General features: G+C 43.8%; 3 long non-coding RNA genes across 16 annotated transcripts in view; 1 reads left to right on the forward strand and 2 right to left on the reverse strand.

Annotated features, from left to right (window-relative positions):
- Positions 1-1,503: 1,503 nt before the first annotated feature.
- LOC144037482 (uncharacterized) lies at positions 1,504-7,583 on the forward strand. Of its 2 annotated transcripts, XR_013288919.1 has the most exons (10): positions 1,504-1,619; positions 1,692-1,726; positions 2,113-2,175; positions 2,465-2,535; positions 4,762-4,831; positions 5,196-5,288; positions 5,589-5,684; positions 5,774-5,958; positions 7,256-7,350; positions 7,453-7,583. It is a non-coding gene; the product is annotated as an uncharacterized LOC144037482 (long non-coding RNA). The 2 variants fall into 2 exon arrangements; XR_013288920.1 differs by lacking the exons at positions 7,256-7,350; positions 7,453-7,583 and having other exon boundaries at positions 5,774-6,337.
- LOC144037483 (uncharacterized) lies at positions 3,159-9,861 on the reverse strand. 2 transcript variants are annotated; one of them, XR_013288922.1, is made up of 6 exons: positions 9,431-9,861; positions 9,200-9,338; positions 8,713-8,846; positions 7,428-7,477; positions 7,187-7,331; positions 3,159-4,271 (listed from the first exon to the last, which is right to left on the reverse strand). It is a non-coding gene; the product is annotated as an uncharacterized LOC144037483 (long non-coding RNA). The 2 variants fall into 2 exon arrangements; XR_013288921.1 differs by lacking the exon at positions 3,159-4,271 and having other exon boundaries at positions 7,169-7,331.
- Positions 9,862-10,065: 204 nt separating this feature from the next.
- Positions 10,066-22,566, reverse strand: part of LOC144037480 (uncharacterized) — a 70,105-nt gene continuing 57,604 nt past the window's right edge. For 11 of the 12 annotated variants that reach the window (XR_013288910.1, XR_013288912.1, XR_013288914.1 and 8 more), the window contains 3 exons: positions 18,435-18,556; positions 13,208-13,437; positions 10,066-12,865 (listed from right to left, as the gene is read on the reverse strand). This is a non-coding gene — a long non-coding RNA (uncharacterized LOC144037480). The remainder of the gene's footprint in view (positions 12,866-13,207; positions 13,438-18,434; positions 18,557-22,566) is intronic. The other variant, XR_013288917.1, reaches the window with a different exon arrangement.

Raw genomic sequence — 22,566 nt, forward strand, 5'->3', positions numbered from 1 at the left:
CATCTCTCCCCTGGATGTGCTCAAGTCATAATGGAGCTGTCAGTGACTTCACACACATGCCCCGAGACGTATACATGCGACCCACACACACACCGGCGCCTTGCCTGAAAATGTATTTGCAGGCCTGTTATTGGATGACTGCACTCGGCAAAATGAATATTTTCTCTTGTTTATTTGGTTGCAGGCGTCATCTCAAGCTTAACCTTAACATGTCCTATGAAAAATAAACATGGCGGGGTGGTCACTATAACAAGTGGTCAGTTATATGCTGCTTAGACCCTAATAGATTTGGCAGAGGCAAAATTAGTCGAATTACAGGTTGGCCTATAAATCTTAAAAAAAAAAACAGTTACACGTTTTATCCTGTAAAAATCATGCATATAATTAATACATATATCAAAAGCAAGCTGTAAATGTCTGAAGTCATCTTGTTGTTTAACAAATTTAAAACATAAATCATGCCGTTTCAACTAAGTACTGTCTCAAATGTTTTCCAATCTCGATATTGTAAATGTCATATGCTGAGAAGCGTTTCTTGGGAGGAGTAATGGGGTAGATGTTTTAATTTATTTTATTTTTCTAAATGCTTTATTTAACCAATTGAAACCACAAGCCAAACATGGCAAACAATCATCACAGTACACAACAATAAAGGAAAATAAAAAAAGTAAAATAAATATGCCAGGGGTCTTAAACTAAGAAATATAAAAAACACCAAAATGAGAACACAAATTTAAGGTCTTGATAGCTTTCTTATTTTTGGAAGTAGAGATTGACCGTAAATATACATCCATCTCTTTCAAAAACAGAAGAAAAGAAATTGGTTTTGACTTTACACATTTACATTTAATTAAGAGATTCATTTAAAAAATATATATTTTTCAAACGAATTGTTAAGGTTAAAAAATCCAAACAAAACATTCGGTAAGGAAAGCTCAAAATTACAAAAGATATTGAGTAATTGGGTAGATGCCACGGACTTCGGACTTCCGGTTTTCCACATTAGCTTCGTTTCGGCGACTGATGGCCGCGTTCCAACACTCTCGGGGGCGCCTCAACTCTCTGAAATGCTTCGGTCATCTGAGACAGACACACTCGCACCCGCCGGCTGAAGAACTGGGACCCAGCCCACACATTGCTAACAGGAAACGGAAACAAAGCTGATGTGTGAAAACCAGGAATGCAAAACTCCCGCCTCCTCCGTGGCTACTCGCGGTTTCAAAAGTGTTGGCCTATCAGCTGTCCAGTTATATATACAGATCAGTGGTTGAGCCGCAAAGACAGAACCTCAACTCCCGAGCAAGGTGAAAATTGGAAGCAGCCGAGGATGATGTGAAATACAAGCAGTTAATTAAGAAGCATAAAAATAGCAGAGAAACGCAATCCAAGACTTTTCGTTCTTGTGATTCACTTTGAAACCAACAATTTCCGCGGTAAACCAAAGCAGTCATGACGAGTCGCCAGGTGGCGCTAGTGTGCAAAGCGTCGTTCAACAAGCAGAAGAAGAAGGTTGGCTTTGATTGGCGTTTGGCAGATCACATAATTGGTGACAGGTGTGTTCGTTCACAAGGGCATTTATCAAACGCAGTGCACACGTGCGGCAAAACGATGACCGTCAGGTAAGTGGATACACCCGCACATATGTTTGTGGTTTGTTCCCGTTTCTCACGACGATGTTTTGTTTGTTGCAGGATTTTTACACTTGACGAACACGACAGCGTTTGAGGTGAGCACAGCACGCCACAATTCACTCCGTTTGTTTCATTTAAGCGCTGTTGTATCTTTTTGCGGTATTTCCAATGTTTTTGGCGTGCATTTGTGGTTGTTTTATTTATTATCTTTGGGAATGCCGGCCATGTTTGTGTTTGTTGTAAATGACAGTCCCGATGGGGTTTACTTGGGGAATGGAACAGTAAGGGTTTTTTATGTTTATTTAAAAGTGTTTCCGTTAATTGGTTGTCGAATATTTTATTAATGGTGGTATGTAAATGTTTTTTTTTCTTTTGTGGTCTCTGGCTAAGTTCCTTGTCTGTTCACATATGAAGTTTGTCATTCCTTGTCATTTCATCACATTTCTGAAAATCTTTTCACTTTTTTGTGTGTGTTTTGCAGGCAGAAAGAAGAGTCAAAGGAACAATTCCACAAGTCAAGACACCAGCGGCACACAAAAGTTATGTATGATGTGTGGGGGGCAGAGTGTTGATCTCTGGGCTGTGCCTTGGTTTAGTTTGGTTCTGGATGCCAATTGTGTTGTACGCTAGAAAGGAAGATTTGAAATGAGGGCAGGTTTAGAGAGCTGCTGGTTGGACTCTAATGTTGGTTTGTAGTTGTGGCTTGCCTGGATCCAGAACAGGATTATCTTGGGTGAGGACGGCATTTGAAAGCCGGAATGTGCAGTGTAGGGTTTGCGGAACGACTATCATATTGATCAACACTAACCCCCCTTTTATTTTTTGTGTTTCAGGGTTGTGGAGTCATCAGATTTTGTAAGGGGTACCAAGAGGAACTGGACCAGGATAATAAGGGTGTATACAGGTAAAGAAAGAATGAAATTTAAAAAAGTATGGCAAATAAATGTAACCCAGAAGTCATTTGTTTTAGTCCAGAGGACATACTTGGCACATCCCGGGATTGGGACATGTTGAGTCATCAGCCCAAAAAGAATAAAAGCAGCAAATGGCTTGCATAATGTACAGCTTGTCTATAGTTGGTGCTTTTTTGTAATCTTTTCACTGTTTAACATATAAACACATTACAATATACAAAAGTAGAGCACATGTCATAGTTGGTTGAAAGTAATTCGGAAGACGTAAAAGAACATAAGTCCAACTTCCTATTAAGTGATTTGTAGTCAGTTTATCAAAAAACAAAAATGCTTTATTAGATATTAGCAGGACTTGTTAACAATTAACCTTTTACACACGCATGTAACATAAAACCAAACACCCCTTTTTATTCACATAGCCAATTTCATCAATTAACTGTACTTTTATGATAAATCCCCAAACTATAGTTTGACGTATATTATACATGCTAGTGTTAAAAAAATTTAAGTATTAAATCTCCCCTCCATTTTAGCGTTTCAGCAAGTTGGACTGTTTTTTAAATTTTTTAAAGGACTTGTAAAATGAACATATGCAACTTGAATGAAAGCAGGTTTATTGTTTTTGTAATTCAGCAAAACATGTTATTGTGATTAATTGATTGACAAAATCATTCTAAATGTAATCTGCGCTTGGTAAGAATAATGCAACGGTTTTGGGAATGAAAACCTCTTTCAGATGCGAAATCTATCTTGAGACAAGGTTCTTGCGGCCGTCGACGGCTATCTTTGCCCATTGCTCATGGGAAAAGGCCTCTTTTCATCACATATCAGCCTTGTGTTCAGCAACTGTTTTCTTCACGTCCCCGCTGAGCTTCCCTACTCCAGGGGTGGCCAAGTTGGGTCCACGAAAGCCACATCAGCCTTTTTTCCATGTTTCTCTCCACCAACACACCTGATTAATGATCAGGATTGTGCAAAGCTTGCTGATGGACTGATCATTAGATTCAGCTGTGCTGAAGGAGGGGGACATGGGAAAACGGGCTGGATAGTGGTTCTTGAGGACCCAACTTGGCCACCCCTGCCACTTCAGCCTCTTCTTGCACTTTGTCTGCAACCAGAGATTTGGAGGCATGCTTGGAATTGTCTTGTTGGAGGTTGCCGGTCTCCGAAGAAGCAAACCACAATGGATGACAGTCCACTTGCTTTGGGAAAGGTGTACTTTTCTTTACAGGGCTCCTTTCTTCTCCAGACATGTTGATGATTCATCAACCAAAAAGTAAAAATGTAGTGTGGTTGCTCCTGAGAAGAACATTCCACGACCTTTGTGTTGGTCCACGTGGGTTTTGAGTGGACGCTTCTTGTTCTTTGAAGTCAGCAGGGGAGCACCTACGGTTGTAGCATGGAAGGCTTGAGCTCACACTGTGCACCTTTTTATTATTTTTTTGTCTGGGCTGAGAGTTGAGTACATTCCTCGGACAAATCCGATCACAGTTGCTCAGCTGTCATCTGGGGATTCCCCCCAACCTTTTTACTTGAGGTATCAAAGCAGTCACCGACGGCATCCTCTTTCTGACACACCCAGGAAGCATTTCCACTTTGCCTCCAGTTGTTTGTCTTTGTCTTTTTTTATCTTCATATCCTTGCCTGTGAAGGAACGTGACCTCCCCTCTTGACTTAATTGACCATTACATGGACGTCATCATTTTGCAAGGACACCATTGACTGTCTGGAAGGAGGAAAAATATCACATTTAATTTACATTAGCCTTAAATTTTAAACGCCAAGGCTTTTAACACCTGAATAAAAATAAATTAAGGGTTTGGCTAAAGTTGTCCGAGAACACAAAATATATTAGTAATTGGAGTTGCGTTGGTGTATTTCCTATTGGATCTGATTAAGCAAGAAAGTGTAAAACATGCTAAGACTTAGCCACAGAGTGGTAGAATAATTTGCAACACAAGTGTATGTATTTGGTACACTATATATAAAAACATTTTGAACACAGGCAGCATGGCAAAAAGTAATCTATTTCATAATGGTTATTTATTACCCCTTTAACAGAAACGCATTCAATTGATCTGATTGTAATTACTTGTGTGTAGTGTTGACCTTTGTACAGTGTCAATCAAAATAGATTTTTGTCAAATTTGGCGCTCTTTTAAAGTATGTTGTCTGTTTAATAAAGTGAGATTTTGTTCCTGTGATCTGATTTGCAGTTAGATGCAAGCTACCATGGATTTTGTTAGACGTTGCGGATGATGAACCCCAGATGAGACACGAGACCAGGTAACACTCGTTCACACGACAAAAAAAAAAAAATCAACTTGCTTTCCTAAATTAGTCTTTGCTCCATTCCCTGTGTTGACGGGTGGGAAGGCATCGCTGGCCGGCTGGTAAGCAGGCCAGTCGCCTTTTTTTTTTTGCGGCTGGCTTGTTTGCCAGTCGGTCAGCGGTGCCTTTCCACCCGTCGCCACACGGGGAATGGAGCTTGCTAGCTAGCCTAGCTTAGCTTAGCTTTGCTAGCTTAGCTTAGCTAGCTAGCATGCCGCCTAGTTGCGGAGTAAATGGGGGACAGGAGGTTTTTATTTTTGTTCCTGTGATCCTGTGTTACTACAACTACTGTAATTTGTTTCCGTCATCTCTGTTGCAGGGCAAATGGTCGAGATCAAGAAGCTACCAGCACCAGACAAATGAGGATATTTTACGTTGCGGATGATGAGCCCCAGATGAGACACGAGACCAGGTAACACTAGTTGACACGACAAAAAAAAACAATCCTTCCATTCGTCCTGGCTCCATTCCCTGTGTTGACGGGTGGCGAGGCATCGCTGGCTGGCTGGTAAACGGGCCAGTCGCCGCTCTCGCACTCTCCTTGCGTCTGGCTTGTTTGCCAGTCAGTCAGCGGTGCCTATTCCACCCGTCTCCACACGGGGAATGGAGCTAGGCTAGCTAGCCTGCCGTCTAGTCACGGAGTAAATGTGGGATGGGAGGTTTTAACCTACAAATGTGTAGTGTTTTATTTTGTTCTTGTGATCTGTTGCAGTGCGGATGTGCCGATCAAGAAGTAGCGACCAGCATCAAACTAATTTGGGTTTTGTTTTACGTTGCGGACGATGAGCCGGCTGCCACATGAGACCAGGTAACACTACAGTTGCGGAGTAAATTGGGAATGGGTAATTACCTACTAATGTGTAGTGTTTAATTTTGTTCCTGTGATCTGTGTTGCAGGGCAAATGGGTCGAGATGAAGAAGCTACCAGCGTCAAACGAATCTTGCAGCCCAGCCGGTCAAGCAGCCTCCAGCTCCAAAAAACAACTAGTAAAGTGTTGAGAGCTGAGCAATAGGTGACGGCAGGCAGAATCAAGTAGTCCTTTGGGCACCCGCATGGCGGTAAAATGTTGGCCTCTTGTAAGGTGAGACTCCAGTCATGCAATGGGCAGTTGCTGAGTTTTTATTATTTTATTTATTAGCTTTCCGCCCATTTTTTTTTTTAATGGGTTAGCCCAGAGCTGAGTTTGGCCAACTCTGTTTCAGCAGGGTAACAAGATGGCGTTCATGTCATGTGACCAGCAGTTGAGTACTAGTCACTTATAAGCATTGAGTACTACTGTGATTGGTCACATGACATATGGAGGCCATCTTGCTACCCTGCAGAAAAAGTTGGCCAAACTCTCCCATCAACGGCGCTGCGTTGGCCCAGTCAGTAATTCTGCCTGTTTGTGTCTCATGTGATATATCTGTGAATGATTCCTCGAGTGAAATACAATAAAAGTAACTAATGTATATAATTAATACTGTGTTGTGAAGTTTGAATATACAGTAATTGAAGGGCTTTTAGAGCCCAGTCTGTTGGTTAATTAGTTTTTGATATTTGAGTCGCTGCGGTGAACCCTTCAATATAACAATACTACATGTAAACACAAAGGCAAGGGCAAATATATTCATACCCCCAGCAAATCTTGCTAAAAAGTAGGAAAGCTTTGATATAAAATAGAACCAAAATTTATCATATCGTGCTCCAAAATCAACAGAAGTTATTTCGAAATGGTAATTTTAAATTGTTTTAAAGGAATGCAAACTACATAAAAGACCGGAGCATCCCTTAAGTAAATTGTAATGTCTACATTATAAATGGGGGTTAGGTCATATAATACAACAAAGCATTGTGGGTCCATAGCATGTCAAAGTCCTCAGTCCAGAGGGTTCCAATGTTTTCATATGTGGCGTGCTCAATGGTAAATATTTGCTCCTCATCGCAATTCACGACAGAAAGAATTATTTTACTTCTCGCCACCTTTATTTCTGTAGCGCTTAAAAACACAATTTGCCACTTGCGTTCTACTGCAGATGACCTTGCGCGCGTGGCCAGAAAACCACACAGGTCTGGGTTTGGTCATGTGAACTGCGCCACAATGGGTGTTTTCCTGAGCAAGTGCAATGCCAATCACCAGTCGTCAAGTTGTTTCTAGGTATATTCATAGTAAATGAAGAAATTAGTTCACAACATAGACAAAAACTAATAGTATAGTTGATAACAGTTAAATGAGTATCTGTAAGATAGTAAACGTGCTTTGTTTAGGAGGCCTTTTGCTAATGCTTAAGTCAATGGCATATCCAAAGTGATGGGCTGGTATTTGGCACCTGCTTTAATCGTGTCAATGGTGGAAAATAGAGTAAAAATGTTGATGCTTTTGTCTGATCTGCAAGTAGGTTCCGGTTGACTCCCATCAGCAGTGACCTGCTCACAGCGGCCAACAGGAAAGCAAAAGCTGGGCTCTTCTCTCACCTGCCAAGTGAAAGTGCAGGTAAATTTGTCATGACCTTACAAAAATGATAGCAGGATTGACTGTTTAAATGCAGAGTAGCTGCATGTGTCATTTACTATTTTTTGTTTTCTCCTCCCATAGAGAAGTGGCCTGGTGATTACAGCATCTGCGGGCACACAAGAATGACAGAAGAGCCACACAAAGGAGTGGAGAAAGCAGTGTTGACACATTTGTTGTTAGCTTGGAACAAAGTGCTACTTGCCAGCTAAGTGAAAGAAGAAAAATGTCTGTTTATTAGTAAAGTTCTTCACTAGATGCTAAGATGTTCTATTTTGTTAACATCTAGTGAAGAACTTTACTAATAAACAGACATTTTTCTTCTTTCACTTAGCTGGCAAGTAGCACTTTGTTCCAAGCTATTTTTTAAGCTGTGAAATCCTTGAACATGTAACAAAGCTCTTGAATAAACATGTGCTGAGAAGCATTTCTACTGTCAACTTGTGAGATGGAAATTATTCACACCAATGTTCATTTGTATTTGGGTTAAAATTGGAAACTCATCAAGTACTAAATGCTCCATACAGAAAGGACATACTACTAATAAAAACAATATAGTACTTAAGGTTTTTGTACTTTTAATTTCCACTGTGGCACTCTTACAGTACGCACTACAAATGCCCATAGGGAGGGAGGGTGGGTGGTTGGTTACACTGTGGCACTCTTACAGTACGCACTACAAATGCCCATAGGGAGGGTGGGTGGTTGGTTACACTGTGGCACTCTTACAGTACGCACTACAAATGCCCATAGGGAGGGAGGGAGGGTGGGTGGTTGGTTACACTGTGGCACTCTTACAGTACGCACTACAAATGCCCATAGGGAGGGAGGGTGGGTGGTTGGTTACACTGTGGCACTCTTACAGTACGCACTACAAATGCCCATAGGGAGGGAGGGTGGGTGGTTGGTTACACTGTGGCACTCTTACAGTACGCACTACAAATGCCCATAGGGAGGGAGGGTGGGTGGTTGGTTACACTGTGGCACTCTTACAGTACGCACTACAAATGCCCATAGGGAGGGAGGGTGGGTGGTTGGTTACACTGTGGCACTCTTACAGTACGCACTACAAACGCCAAGTGAGGGGGGTGGTGTTTAAATTTTGGCACTCCTGCAAGAAACACCATGGTTAACACAATACTACTTTATTTTTGAGATAGCTTCAAAAACACACACTTAGGTCTATCAATGCTCCACACTCAGGGAGAGTCACCCTTCTCAATAAAACATTCGACTATGTGCATCACTGGATATTATGCTAAAACACATTTTACATTTGGGAGGGGTAATGATTCAGCTACAGTTTATTGGCCTTTGTGAGCATGGTGCTGCCCTCATGCCAACCTGCAAACAATCCACAGGTCATCAGTATGGTGAGCAGCATGAGCTGTAGGCTTCACCCACTGGCATACAGTGATTCCGGATATTTGCCTTTGATGTGGTCTACTCCATCCTGCTGGCAGCAACTGGCTTCCTAGCTAGAAAAGCACAACCATTAAAATTATTCATAGAACATACATTACTCTATATATGACAAAGAAAATGGGAGTCTCAAACTCCAACACTTGTAATCACTGGAGACACTTATTTTCATGCTTTATTGTTATATATTTCTGGACTAAAATCTTACAATAACTTTCCGCTATCTTGGCCTGTGGAAAACCTTTATCTCAAAACTTGGGTTTGCTGTGTGACCTAACAACGACTAGCTTACAACATAGACAATTTCAATCTACACTTGCAGCCCATCCTTATAATCAGACAATAAACATTTCTTGTTACTTTTTACAAAAATAAAATAAAACCTCTGAATATCAACCAATGGTCTAACCTCCTCAGACCCTCCTGTGGGTGGTGTCTGGTCAGTGATGGATTTCACTTTTCTTTTCTTTGGTCCTTCCTCAGGTCTCCTGACCCTTTATCAATGGGTTGCAAACTGCTACATGTCTTGATTCCGGTTGCCCATGACTCTGAAAGACACAAAACAAGTCTTGTTCATAATCCACTCATGCATGCAAACCAACACTGCACATATGACATGCTTGGAGGCCGGGAAACTTACATCTGGACCTTGCAGGACTACTCATGGTGAACATGATGCTATCATGTACGGTCACACCAAAAGAGCGATTGTATTTTGGGCTGCTTTAACCACTACAATTGGCAAAGTAAAATATACTGTACTTTATCTGTGTGTGGGACGACAATTATATGTCTGATTTCAACTTAGCATTCAGTTTACTTAGTCTATCAATGGTGCAGACTCAGGGGGGGGGGTGGCCCTTTACAACTTGGTGTACTAATAATTTCAACAAAACATTGGACTGTTTTCAACACTTCCCCTCCAAATCATCACATTGCCATATATGCCATCAAATCACTGGGTATATCCTCAAACTCATTTTAATTTGGGTGTGTGAGGGGAGGGGGGGTCATGCTGTGGTTGGTGGCGATTGCTTTTTTTTTGGGGGGGGGGGGGGGGGGGGGGGGGGGCCTTCCCTTATTCCTAGAAAATGGTTGGAGGTTTGGCAAAAACATTAAAAGGGTATTTCTGCATGGCTGTGTGTTCATTTTGGGTCTTATTTATCCAGGCAGACTTTTATTTTGTGCGGCTTGGACTTGGTGGTGATCTCCGGACGTTGGGCGCTGCAGATTCCCCTCCTCTGTGTTTTTTTTTTTTTTTTTTGGCCGGGGGGGGGGGGGGGGGGGGGGGCATGGTCACTTTCATTACAGCCCTTATCCCAGTGGCTGCTGGGTCAGTCTTCTCAGGGCAGGTATTGGTGGTGGTGGCCTTTGGGAACGTGTGGCTGCCCTCATTCAGTGGTTCTTGGTGCCTCATGCCACCCTGTGAATAATCCACAGGTCGTCAGGAAGGTGAAGGGGTGCGCAGCATGAGCTGTACTTTGACCCACTGGCATGCGGTGATTCCGGATATTGGCCCTTGCGGTCAATGGGGGGTAAGTCTTGGTGGCTGTGAGGTGTCATTTGATGTGGTCTGCTCCATCCAGCTGGTCGCACCTGCGTTCCTGGCTATAAAGACACAACCATTAGTTGCCAAATGCAGAAACAGCGATGTAAATTATCGCGGTGTGGCGGTACTCGCTGGCAGACAGAATTAAGTAGCCGGATTTAGATTAAAACATTATATGTGCGTGGGCCATTTTTGTGTAACTTTCGTTGTTCGGGTGGGGGGGGGGTGGGGGCAATGTCGGTGTTCAGGGGTTGTTTTTGTTTGTGGGGGGGGGGGGGGGGGGGTTGCAGGCATGGGTTGAAATTGTTTGCATGGGGGTGGCAGACCAGGGGGGCTGGTGCATGGTCACTAATAATTATGGGGTGTATTTTTGTGCCAATTTTAACAGCAATACATTTATTTGTTACTAATATTTGCATTCTTGAATATGACCGGTGTGCAGCAAGAAATAGGGTGATTTTCTTCTTTGTGGGGGTTTTGGGTCAGCGGGGCCTAACTCGTCCGTATGTTCCCCTATTACTTTTGTGGGTTGTATTATTACAGCAATCTATTGATGGGTTTGAGGCTGTGTTGGGGTCTCCTCCTATAATTGTGGAGTTCGCTGCTAAATCAAACAGCTGAGAGGATAATTTGGACATTGGCAGGGGGGGTTAAACATATAACAATACACCAGTAACCACATTTTGGGTTTGGCTACATTTTAGCGCTGGAAGAGTTGGTCTGCATTAGCAACATTTACAACTAAACTTTGTTTGATTATTAGATGTACACTGTATATGTGGTTATAGAACCTAAAATATGCATACTCATGTTTAGGCTATATTATAATTATAATATTAATGCATAACTATATCTAAAGTATGTTTAAACAAAAAATCTCGCTTAGGTTGCCAGTTGCTGGTGTGTTATGTTTAATTTCCTTCACTTTCACCTCCCTGCCCGTTTTTTCACTGTTATATTTACTTGCACTTTACCTCATATTTTACACAAATTATATTAACCACTTTGATTCTATCCTATAGCATGCCTATATTAACAAATACCCTATACGGATATACACACAGGACTGATTCTATATTGTTTGTATGCATAAATTAGTTCTGCTTTCCTGGAATGTTTGTGGCGTTCGCTCACAGGCAAAAAAGAATAAAAACTTCAGACCATCTCTTGAAATTAAAAGTGGATGTTTGCCTCCTGCAAGAAACCCTCCTACAAAAACCTGAGGGAAAATTAGCCGAGCTTTATATACCCCTTATAACGGTAGACAAGGAGGAGTCTGTATACTCATACGTAAGATTTTATTCTTTGCTCTAAAATAATACAACAACAGACCCAGAGGGCCGATACATTATTATTCAGGTGACTATATTTGATAAAATATATACATTGGGTCATTTATATGCCCCTAATAATGATGCTCCCGCCTTTTTCCATGACTTTGTTTCTCTCAGCTGTTTGATTTAGCAGCGAACTCTACTATTATTATTGGAGGAGACTTTAACACAGTCTTAAATCCATTAATTGACCGTTCTAATATTACAACATGTATAAGGCGATTACAATCTACTAAAGTAATGGGGGAAGATATGGATGATTTTGGCCTCGTCGACAGCTGGAGACTTAAAAACCCACATAAGAAGGAATTTACCTTCTTTTCGGCTGTGCACCGGTCTTGTTCAAGAATTGATTATTTTCTTACAAATAAATCTATTGCTGATAAAACTGTTACAAAAATACATCATATTATTATTAGCAGCCATGCGCCAATCTCCCTTTCCCTACAAGTTGATTACGCCTTTAAACCACCACCGACATGGCGTTTTAACATCTCACTGCTGAACGGCGCAGACTTTGACAAAATTATAAGAAACTTTTTGGAAATGACTCTCCAGACTTATCTCCATCTCTTCTCTGGGAAGCTGGAAAAGCAGTAATTGGAGGTAAAATTATATCATATTCATCTTATAAAAAGAAACAGGATCAAAAATTTGAAAAGGGGGGTAGGATGGAGGCGGCTGGGGCTGGGTTGGCATGGATGGGTGGGGGGGGGGGGGGGGCAGGGACTGTGGACCGGTGGGGTGCTACAGAGCCGCGTTGGGTTGGGGGGGGGCGCTCCTGCTCCTGGGTTTGCTCTCCGGCCGGTGGTTGTCCCTTGGCGCTGCCGTGGGGCCCTGAGGTGTTACGCTTGCTCTGTCCTGGCAGGGGGCAACGGCTCCCCTCTTTGGTGGAGATTTTCATGCATGCCAGATCCACCACACCAGCATCTGTCGAAACTCAGACACAATCGGCTTCTTCCTGTGGTCGTTGAATCGGTGGAGGCTGGTGTCTGTGGATCTCACTCTGCTTCGTCTGTCCTTCCTTCCTTTCCTCAGTCTCTCCTTTGGTCTCTTGAGGTCTTCCTGATTTGTTGGAATTTAGATGTTTCTGGGTTTGGTGAAGGACTCTGGTTGGTGGCCCAGTGGGTGGTGCTGGATTTCACTTTCCTTTGCTCCTTCCTCGGGTCTCCTGACAGCCTCACAAGTCTGGCTGGAAGTGAACAGTATGGGATTTTTTAATAGGTTTTAGGTGAATTAATGAATACACACACACATACTCACCCACATAAAAAAAAAAAAAAAAAAGACAGAGCAATGATGATGACATGTCAAATCGGTAAAATTACCAAATGAACAATACTGAGCTCTCCAGAAAAAAAAACAAAGAACATTTACAATGCTAGGAAATTTTAACAGGGGGTGGGGGGGGGCAGCGTGCTACACTAAGCCAGGGCAGGTAAGGTAGATTGTGACATGATGTGCTCAAACCTCCAGCAGCCTAAGTGTTGTGAGAAATGGCAAAGACAATGCAAACATTTGCTCATGTACTCACCTTGCAGTCGCCATCTTGACTTGCCACACCTGTCGCAAATGGCCAGGCCTGGTCAAGCGCCATCTGTTTTGCACACTGGCGCCCCCCCCCCCCCCCAGTGACCTGTCGTGAATATTGACTGGTTTTACCGCAGAAACTTGCTTTTCGGGGTCAATCAGAGCAGCTTTTGTGTGGGAGACCAAAGATGCATTTTCAGGAGTTGCATCCTCTGCAAGTGTGTGTTTGTAGAACTGTTAAGAAAAGTAAGGGGGGGGGGGGGGGGAGAAGGGCAACATAAACATTGGATAAATTTATTACAGTGAATATAAAAAGAGGAATGGCAATATAATTCGGTAGCCAAATACACAACAAATGGATGTAAAAGGGAATACTAGCAACAAAATATATGCATGTACATGCATTAATAAATGCAGGTTATTAAACATACAAACATTTCTTTTTTTTTGGGGGGGGGGGGGGGCATGATTTCTCTTTTTTCCCTACTTTTTCCAGGTGACAATACATATTGCTTTTCTGCTTCATCACTGCAATTGGATGATAGGTCCTTTTTCTTTTTAAATGTCTTTTCCTAGCACTGTAATCCAATAGCCCAAGGGGGGGGGGGGGGGGGGGGTTCTAACATTTATATTCCCCGTTCATATCTATTTCGGCTTGTTAATTTATAGCTCTGTTGCCGGTGTGCGCTGAAGCGCTTCATACCTCCAAAACACTCTGCGGAAGCTCAGCCCAAATTGTATTTCTGGGCAATTACAGTGTCCGCTGAGTTGTGAAAGCGCAACCATGCAGAGACTCAGGGCCTGTGTGATATTTTTAATTGTTAATTTTCTGTCACATTAGTCAACTTTAGCGCTTCCAGGCAGGTGAACTTCCGGCTGTCTGGCTTGACGTGGGCAGGATTTTGCGGGAAGGTTTTGTCTCTTATGGTTAGAGATTCTATTCGGTCATGGGTTTGACTCAGCATGAGATTTTATTTTGTGTTGGGGGATTGATTCTAAACCCGAGCTAATCAAAATGTGATTGGTGGCCCGGAACCAGTTCTGTCAACCTCAACACTGTATTGATGTTAGCTATGGGTCTTAGTTCTTAACTCTTTTACCTTCTCACCTGACGCCATCACTAGGGGGTGGTTTTAGCTCTAACCCTTTCAAAAGTCACCAGTGGCAAAATCCCTCGAAGCAATTAGCCGCCGCAACTCGCACTCAAGTCCTGCTTCGGTCTCTCTCGTCTCATCTTATTTTTTCGCTTCCGCATCTTGCCCCCCCCCTCAAGTCTCAGCTTCCATCCCTAAACTGCTTCATTAATTGGCTGCCCTCTCATTATGGTTCCGTTTTCTGCTGACACCGAAGACCCAGCTCGCCGCAGCTCTGCTGCCGAGGAGAGGCGCTTCTTCCCACTCCCTTTTCAGCCGGGGTCAAAGGTGGCACCATGCATTGTATTTGGGATTATTACCTCTAAAGTGCTATCGCATGGAGTATCATTAAAAGTCAATGCATCTTGCTCCCGCCCTGGCTCACCCTGCCGTCGCACTCCTTAAACACACATACTCATTTTGCACGCACCCTGCACATCGCCGACCATTTAACTACTAAAATACGACCCGCGCGCAGATAAATGTCACAGGGCCATCTATCTGTGAGTGTTAAAACTCGCCTAATGGAGATGACATATTACCGGCCTAAATGACTGCAATAAAAGCCGCCGCCGTGCCTCGCGGCCGCGCCATGCGCTGCCGGTGTCTGCTCGGCAGAAGGCGGCGAGCGGGGGAACAATGCGCGTGAGGTCATATCGGGCTGAAGTCTTCTAATTGAGTGGGAGAAAAGTAACAAGGGGATATTTCAAAAGGCACTCGAGGAGACGCGTGACCTTTGACCTCTTGGCCATAAGTTATGAGCCGGATCGATTGCCGTGCGTGTCGATACTGCGCGGCCGCCCCCCCCCCCGAGCGATCGATAGCGCTGCTTCAATCTCTCCGGGGGAGCCGGCGCGGAATCCCTCCCCCTCCTCCATCCCGTCCATCTCCTTATTAATTACCCTCCTCTTGCCATGCGTGTCTTTCTCTCTGAGTGAATGGAGCCGTTGTAATTGCTTCTCTCCGGAGCAGTTACGGGCGTCGCAGCGGAAAGCGCTTTTGCATTCCAGATGAGCAGAGATGAAGAGCGAGCGGGCGGCCGCTGCCCTCCTGCCACATACTGAGCAGCTTCACATGCTCTTATTCTATACCTCCCCGCCCTCCTCCGCTAATCTGTTAACCCCCCACCCCCCCCTTTTCCTTCATGCCTGCCTACTTCTTATCTACCCCCCCTTCACAGCACGACTCCCCTTGCATTGTCTTTCCTCAGAGTTCCAAGGTCGACGGGAGCTTGCTCATCAGAGCAAGGTTTATTACATTTAATGCAGGTATGGATGAGCCAATTTGTGGGTGTGTGTTTGTGTGCGGGCATTTCCAGAGACTTGCTAATGTGAACATAAATACTCACCCACTTACACGCGCACGCAAGGGTGGGGGCAGTTGGGATGCTCTGCTTCTATTTTCTTGCCTTTTCATTTTGTGATCGATACAGTTAAAACAGCAAATCAAGCCTAAGAAATCCCACCGTTGCTTGACATGCCCCCCCCCCCCACACACACACAGGGAGTTGCGCACCTTTATCAGCATTACTTACAATGAGTGTGTATGTGTGTGTTTCTAGCATATAATGGAAATGACAAAGTGCGAATGGGTATGTTGCTTGAAGGGGTAGTGAGCTGTAGGTTGATTTGCGCGAGTGATAGACTCTTCACTTTCAGTCTTGGAAATTCCCTTTTCCCATAGCCATTTACCTTAACAACATGCCTGCCAACAGAGGGCTCTCAATACATTACAGGCCACCATAAATGTCTTTTGTCGGTTTAGGGACGATTCATGATATCCTACATTTATCGCTGCATGCATTTTATTTGATGATCCGGTGGGGAAATCCTCCTACACTGTTTTGAAGTGGAAGTCAAACTTACGCATTTCTTGACAATAATATGTTATATGTGGCCTCACAAGTCTAAACGTGACATTCTGATTCATATTACTTTTGCTTCACATATACATTCTGTATGCTTTATGGAGCAAAAGCCAGCCGTTTTTATCCATCTCGGGGGTCGGCCATTTTCCCACTTGCTGTCGACTGAAGATTACATCGATGTTGCTCAGGGCTCAGCCAATGGCCATTCACAGCTCACCTGTTTTCTGAAGCTGCCCTCTGATTGGTTGTTACCTGAGCAACTGTGATGTCATCTTCAGGCGGCAGCAAATGGCTAAATGGCCGCCCCCTGACATGGATGAAAATGGCTGGCTTTTGCTGCTCAACTCATATTCCACTAACGCAATATTAACCAGAATGCCATATTTTGGACTAGTAGTGCTGTACAGTATACAGCATACCATTGTAATTTTTATTTTTTTTACATTTGCACATTAACACCAGATTAGGTGCAGCTCGGGTTTTTGAAATGCATCTATTAAGAACTATTACCTGAAAAACATTTTTGTTTTGGGGGTTTTTGGTTCCAAAGTTGAGTATTGTATTATCTAATTTGTTGTATCTATCATATGAAGTAGTGATAGCCTCTAACCACTTGCAGGAACTTGTGAAAAGCACTCATAATGCAATGATCAAGTGTGTGTAAAAAAGCTAGGCTTTGCTGATCTTAATTTGCTGGATGATGCCATTTTTATTGGCCGTTGCCTTGCTTACAGTGTACTTCTCCCATGCACTTTTTGTACGAATGAACTATGACTTCTCAGCCATGTGGTCATGTGCTATGTATGTTGTAGAAATTATGTATATAATTGGCATTGGCTAAGACTAACATTTTGTTCTTTGCAGACAGATTATTATCAAATTTGACAACCCCAATATTCTAAATGTATTAATCAGCAGCTTCTCCTATTTTGGGTGTGCTGGACGGGAATAATTATGAGATAGCACTGCATCAGCCCCAAAAGATGCCGGCCTTCCAGGCATCTGCCCTCTATGCCAGATGGCCAGTCCTGCCATGATTGAATGCCATTTGTAGCATTGATGCCGTGGATTTAAAAAGTCTACACACCCCTGTTCAAATGAGAGATTTATGTTATGTCCATCCATAAGTTATTTTTTGCAGTAAACAAAAGTAGTGAACTGTCAACAAGGGCAGATAACAGCTGATTTTGGCTTGGCCTGAAGATGATGTATTTATTCTGTGTGGCGGAATGTTGTGGACAGAAAGCTAAACCACTTGGATGGAGATGGCTGCATCTTCGTTCTGTAGGCAAACGTTGTGCACGTGTATGCGTCACACAAGCAATCCTCGTGCGTGTGTGTGTGTGTGTGTGAGGATTTAGTCCTATCATAAAGGAATTCTCCCCCCCCCCAGCCAGTAGCTCATCCTGACACTTTTATACCTTTTTATTTTCAGGCCCATTGCAGCCAAGCCCAGAGATGTGATTTATACTGCCTGGCAGCATGGGCACTGCAGCAAGCAAGACAGATGGAAGGGGAGAGGTGGGACGAGGGGGGGGGGGGTAGTGAGAGAAGATGGTGTTGAGTGTGTGTGGGTAATAAAATAGGTGATATGAAGAGAAGAGGGTCAGAAGAAAGAGAATAGACGAATAAGAAGGGGGGGGGGGGGGAGGGGCAAGAAAAAAACGTCCTTTTGCTCCTGTCTGCCACATTTTCCCCTCGACATCACTAAACCCCCCCCCCCCCCCCCCCCCCTAATGACTTATTGGCCATGTCTGACTCAGAAAGAGAAGCCCCCTTCTCTCTACCATCCAGGCGCCTCAACAGCCTAAATCGCCCCCACCCCCCTCCCCCAGGGCAACGGGACACGCCTCCTCCCCCTCCCTGTGTTTGCGGGCCTAAGGTGTGTGAAATATTCATGGCGCTGCCATTGATTGGAAATGGGTGGTATTATGAGGCAGGGGGTGTTGGGGGTCTCTGACGGGATCAGGCTGTGGGGAAGACAAGGAGACAGCTCACTTTCAAGGAACATGGGGGTGGGGGGTGCAGACAGGTGGACAGAGGTGAGGCTAAAAGGATGGAGAGGGTGTGCGCGTGTGTGTGCGCGTGTGTGTGTGAAAGATATCTTTCTGCCAGTCGTGCTGTCTCTCCACTGCAACATCTCACTTTGTCACCCTGTCGCCTAAGAGAAGATGAGCTGCCATGCCCGCTGTCATTCATCTATCACTAAAGATGCACACATGCGCACACACCTGCGTACTGCGCCGTCGTCATTATTGTTGTAATCCCAGATGATTTCACCGAGCGTGCGTCCCTTTGATTCAGAGGGGAGCAGTGGGTCATTTAATGCGGGCTCCTCCACGGCGAGGGTCACCTGTAACAACAGCCAGGGTTAATTGTAACAATCATAAAAAGCGGCCATTCGCTAATTATACCCTAATTTCTCCCGTCATTAATGTAATGGGGTCGTTTATAACGTTTCGGCGCGGTCTTTATCGCTTGGCGTAATTTTTGCTAAAGTGAAGAGGGATTCAAGAGGCGAGCTAGGGTGATGGGATCCAACGCAAACAGGCACAATGCTCACTGTTGACTGGCGGTCTTCCAGAAAGATTGGCGTTCATATCCAATAGTATGCTATGATTTATCTAGCGGTGTGGTCCGTGGCTGATTTTAACATGTTCTATGTGATCTCGAGGTGCGTGGTTACGCGCTACATTTACTCCATTACATTCACTTGGGTAAGGAAGTTTGGAGATGAGTGGACAACATTCTATTTACTATTAGGGTTACAATGCGCACTACATTTCTCTCACTACTTTTATTTGTATCTATTATTACATGTGCAATCTTTGGGTCGTCAGACACAGAGAGAGACACGTAACTCAAACATGGCAGAAACAATAGAGGGAAATGGCATTCATTTGTACAAACTATGAAACACATGAAATAAGGTCAACATTTCAGCCTACAACAATTCCACTTTTACCTTGAGAAAGTATGGTTTGGTTTTCTTAGTCATCTCTGCGTGGCAAGCCTACTCTAGAACAGATGGGCCCAAATTTGACCCATGTAGTAGATCGGTCAATTTGACCCAGCTTTCCAAAAACATGGACAGTTTTGTCCTAAACAACCCAAGACATTTGACCCTAATTGGGTTATTTTTTCCACCTAGCTGTTTTTAAAGCTGCTATTTCAGCAGTGTAGGCAAAAACATTTAATTCAGGACTCTTTTTTGTGGCAGATTTTTTTGCTTTATTTATGGGTTTTGTGAAGACTATTTTATTTAGCATCAATGTTGTTGGCCAATATCTTCATTTATTTTTTGCTCTATTTGACATTCATGCTCTGATTACAAATATACTCACCAGTGATTCAGTATTTGAGTATTTTTTCCACCGTTTACTTTGTGGAAGTCTTGTACTTTTCTTTGGAAGTCTAGTACTTTTTGGGGGAGGGGTACTTTTTACTTTTACTTGCGTCATATTCTAAACTAACAGTGCTCTTACTTTCGTACAACCACCTTGATGTGATCATGATAGGACTCATAGTTGTCAGACAGCCTATTTTCTATGGTTCAGGAATCGCTATGATGATGTAATATAAAAATCGGTGTAGTAATGATAGAATAAAGTTAGGATGCTATTGCATTTATTTTCTAATCGTAATTTTAATTAATGACATGAGTGATGTGCAAGAATTTTGTCCAGTCCTGTCCAGAATATAGGGGGATAAACTGATTACGTTTGAAGACTCAGTGTTTGTAACTACCAGTATTTATTTATTTAATATACAATTTCCCAAGCAGCCCAAAACCTTACTGTTGTTGCCTTGCCTCGCCTTTTACCCTTGTTCCGAAATTCTCAATCCAATCTCGGCTTGCAAGTGGCTCCCTTTCCAGTCTTTCCAATCATCCCCATATACGCGCGCCCTCTGATTTGTCATCTCAAGTATAGCCTTTTTGATTGATGCCGTTTTTTCTATTGAAGTGCTCCAACGCAAATTTTATGTCTCGGACATGACTGGCAGCTTTTATGGTGGTGCCTGTAACCATTTTGATGACCTTAGCAGCATTTAGTCCATCTTGTTGGAGACAGATCATAACGATCCATTTTGGAGAGGGTAGTGTTTGCTGGTGCTCGTCGTTAGACATTAGGCTGCTATGCCATGACATTCTAGCGGTGGTTTGGTTTATTTACATGTCTTGCGTCATCAGGCAGCTTGTATAGGCTGCTTTTCGATCGACATTTATTTTGATACAACTATTTCTGCAGCTAAAATCAACGGCAAGCAGTTTGTAGTTTTCTGTCTCTTAAGTGACGCTACGTTAAGCTTGCTAGCTAGCTAGCTATGCTACATTATGCTACTTTACATTATACTCAGTTCAGTGACATTATACTATTCTATATGCTATGCCTCATTATGGTCCTAATGCTTTGTGTAATATATCCATATACGTGAATTTACAGCTATTGGAATTTATATATTTTTCATGCAGGTAAAGTAGCTAAAGTAGTACATCTAATTGTCGCGTGGCTAGCTTATCACAATGTTGCTTCTAATCAGAAATCTTGATGTTGATTTTATACTTTCTTTTTACAATGTGTTCGTGGTGGCCTTGTGGAGGCACCAGGTGAATAATTAGCCAGGCAGGAAAGAGCGTGACTTCAACTAAAGCGTCCATCTCCATTATAGCGTCTATGGAACATGTCGCCCGGTGCTACCGTGTGGCTCATTAAAGGCTTTTTAATTGTTTCTGGATGACATTGGGCCTCATTGGCACGGAGGTATAATGTTGTTTTTGTCTCACGCTTAACTGATGATTATCAATTTAGCAATGGAGATCAAAAACACATGCAATTGCGTGAGTCAAATCAAAGACATTTAGTAATACCTCCATAACATTAATGAATAAATAAAGTGTTTTAGAATCAATTTGAAGTGTTCGTAATGGCCAGAAATAAATACCTTGACAATAAGCCAGGCTTTGCTCTCGCCCCTTTTCTCAAGGCGGGAATCTTTAAACCGCCAAACACGTGCCCGGAGCCTTCGTCATAGTCTGCACGACGGGCCTCAGCAGCGTGATGAATTTGATAAATCCCCCTTATCGCCCTGGGAGACAATTAAAACGCATGTGACAGGGGTCCCTATCTCCGCTCTCCTCCTGTAGCGCTTCATTTAGAAGCCATTTGTCTCCGCTATGGATTTCCTATTTTTAATGGCGCGCGTACGCGGGGATCGGGCCGCGCTGAATAATAGATGCCTTTTTGCTTCCCTCTCTCTTCCTTTTCATTCCTGTTTCTTGCTCATTTCCTCATTGTCAGGCCCCACGGGGAGGTGTCGGCGTCACTCTCGGAAAGCAAGGTGCGCCTCGCCCCGCGTTCTGGCAGGAGGCTATTTAATCTGTAAAAGCCACTATTGGTGCAACCCGGTGGCAGACGCTGAGCTGATATCAATGGCGCAGCCCCCCACGTTTATCGCAGGAAAGCAAGGCCGCTGCGTGGTGATGTGATGTATCGCCTTGGCTGAGCGCGAATGAATAGACTAGTAATTATCCCGTTAAAAGGGTAGCCAGACAAAGAGGGAGCCTCGCTATAATTTAAATTGTTTTGTTTCCCCCCAGCAGTCCAAGCCCGAAACACTGACTGACATCACGCGATGGGGAAAAGTGAACCTATTTATAGCCTGAGACGTTCAGCTAATTGTACAATTTAATAAGGTTTCTGGAAGAGTGGTTTCTATATAAGCCGGAGGCCTGCGCGTCCTATATCTCCCCTCGACGTCTTCCTTCAGGCTCCGTGGTTGCGCGTGTCCCTGTGTTCCTCCATGCTTGACTTCCATCTCATCAGCTTTCCTCCTATCGCATAAAATCTACCTGCCGCTAATACTGCTCTCACTTTGCCCGCGTGACTCCGATTGCACGATCCCCTGTATGTCACGGCAGCTTAAGGTTGCGCACGTATGTGTGTGCGATTACCAAAAAGGATGCGTCCAAGTGTGTGTGCCTGCCGTCTCGTCTGTTGTGAGACAGGGGTAATTGAGCTCAGAGGGTTTTCTGTCTTTGGTGGCAGAGGGGAAATTGGAATCTTCAGAATCCATTAGAGAGGCCCTTAGACGGCCGCTCTGTGTGTTTGTGTGCGCTCATTTGTTTAGTGACACGCAGACAAGAGGAGGCATGTGTGTCCAAACCCCGGCGGAGTCGGGCGAGGAGTGTAAAAATAACGCGGAAAGTCACAAATCAAGTGAAACTTTTTTGCTTGCTTTGCAGCGTGCGCGCCGAGAGGGTCCCCGACGTCTCGGCTGGCTCTCCGCATCAAGCCGCTGGGCTGCCGGGGAGGAGTTTGAGGAGGAGGAGGAGGAGGAAGGTGAGCGCAGAGCAAACAGCAG

The sequence above is a fragment of the Vanacampus margaritifer genome, chromosome 17 (assembly GCF_051991255.1).
Source record: "Vanacampus margaritifer isolate UIUO_Vmar chromosome 17, RoL_Vmar_1.0, whole genome shotgun sequence".
Lineage (NCBI taxonomy): Eukaryota > Metazoa > Chordata > Actinopteri > Syngnathiformes > Syngnathidae > Vanacampus > Vanacampus margaritifer.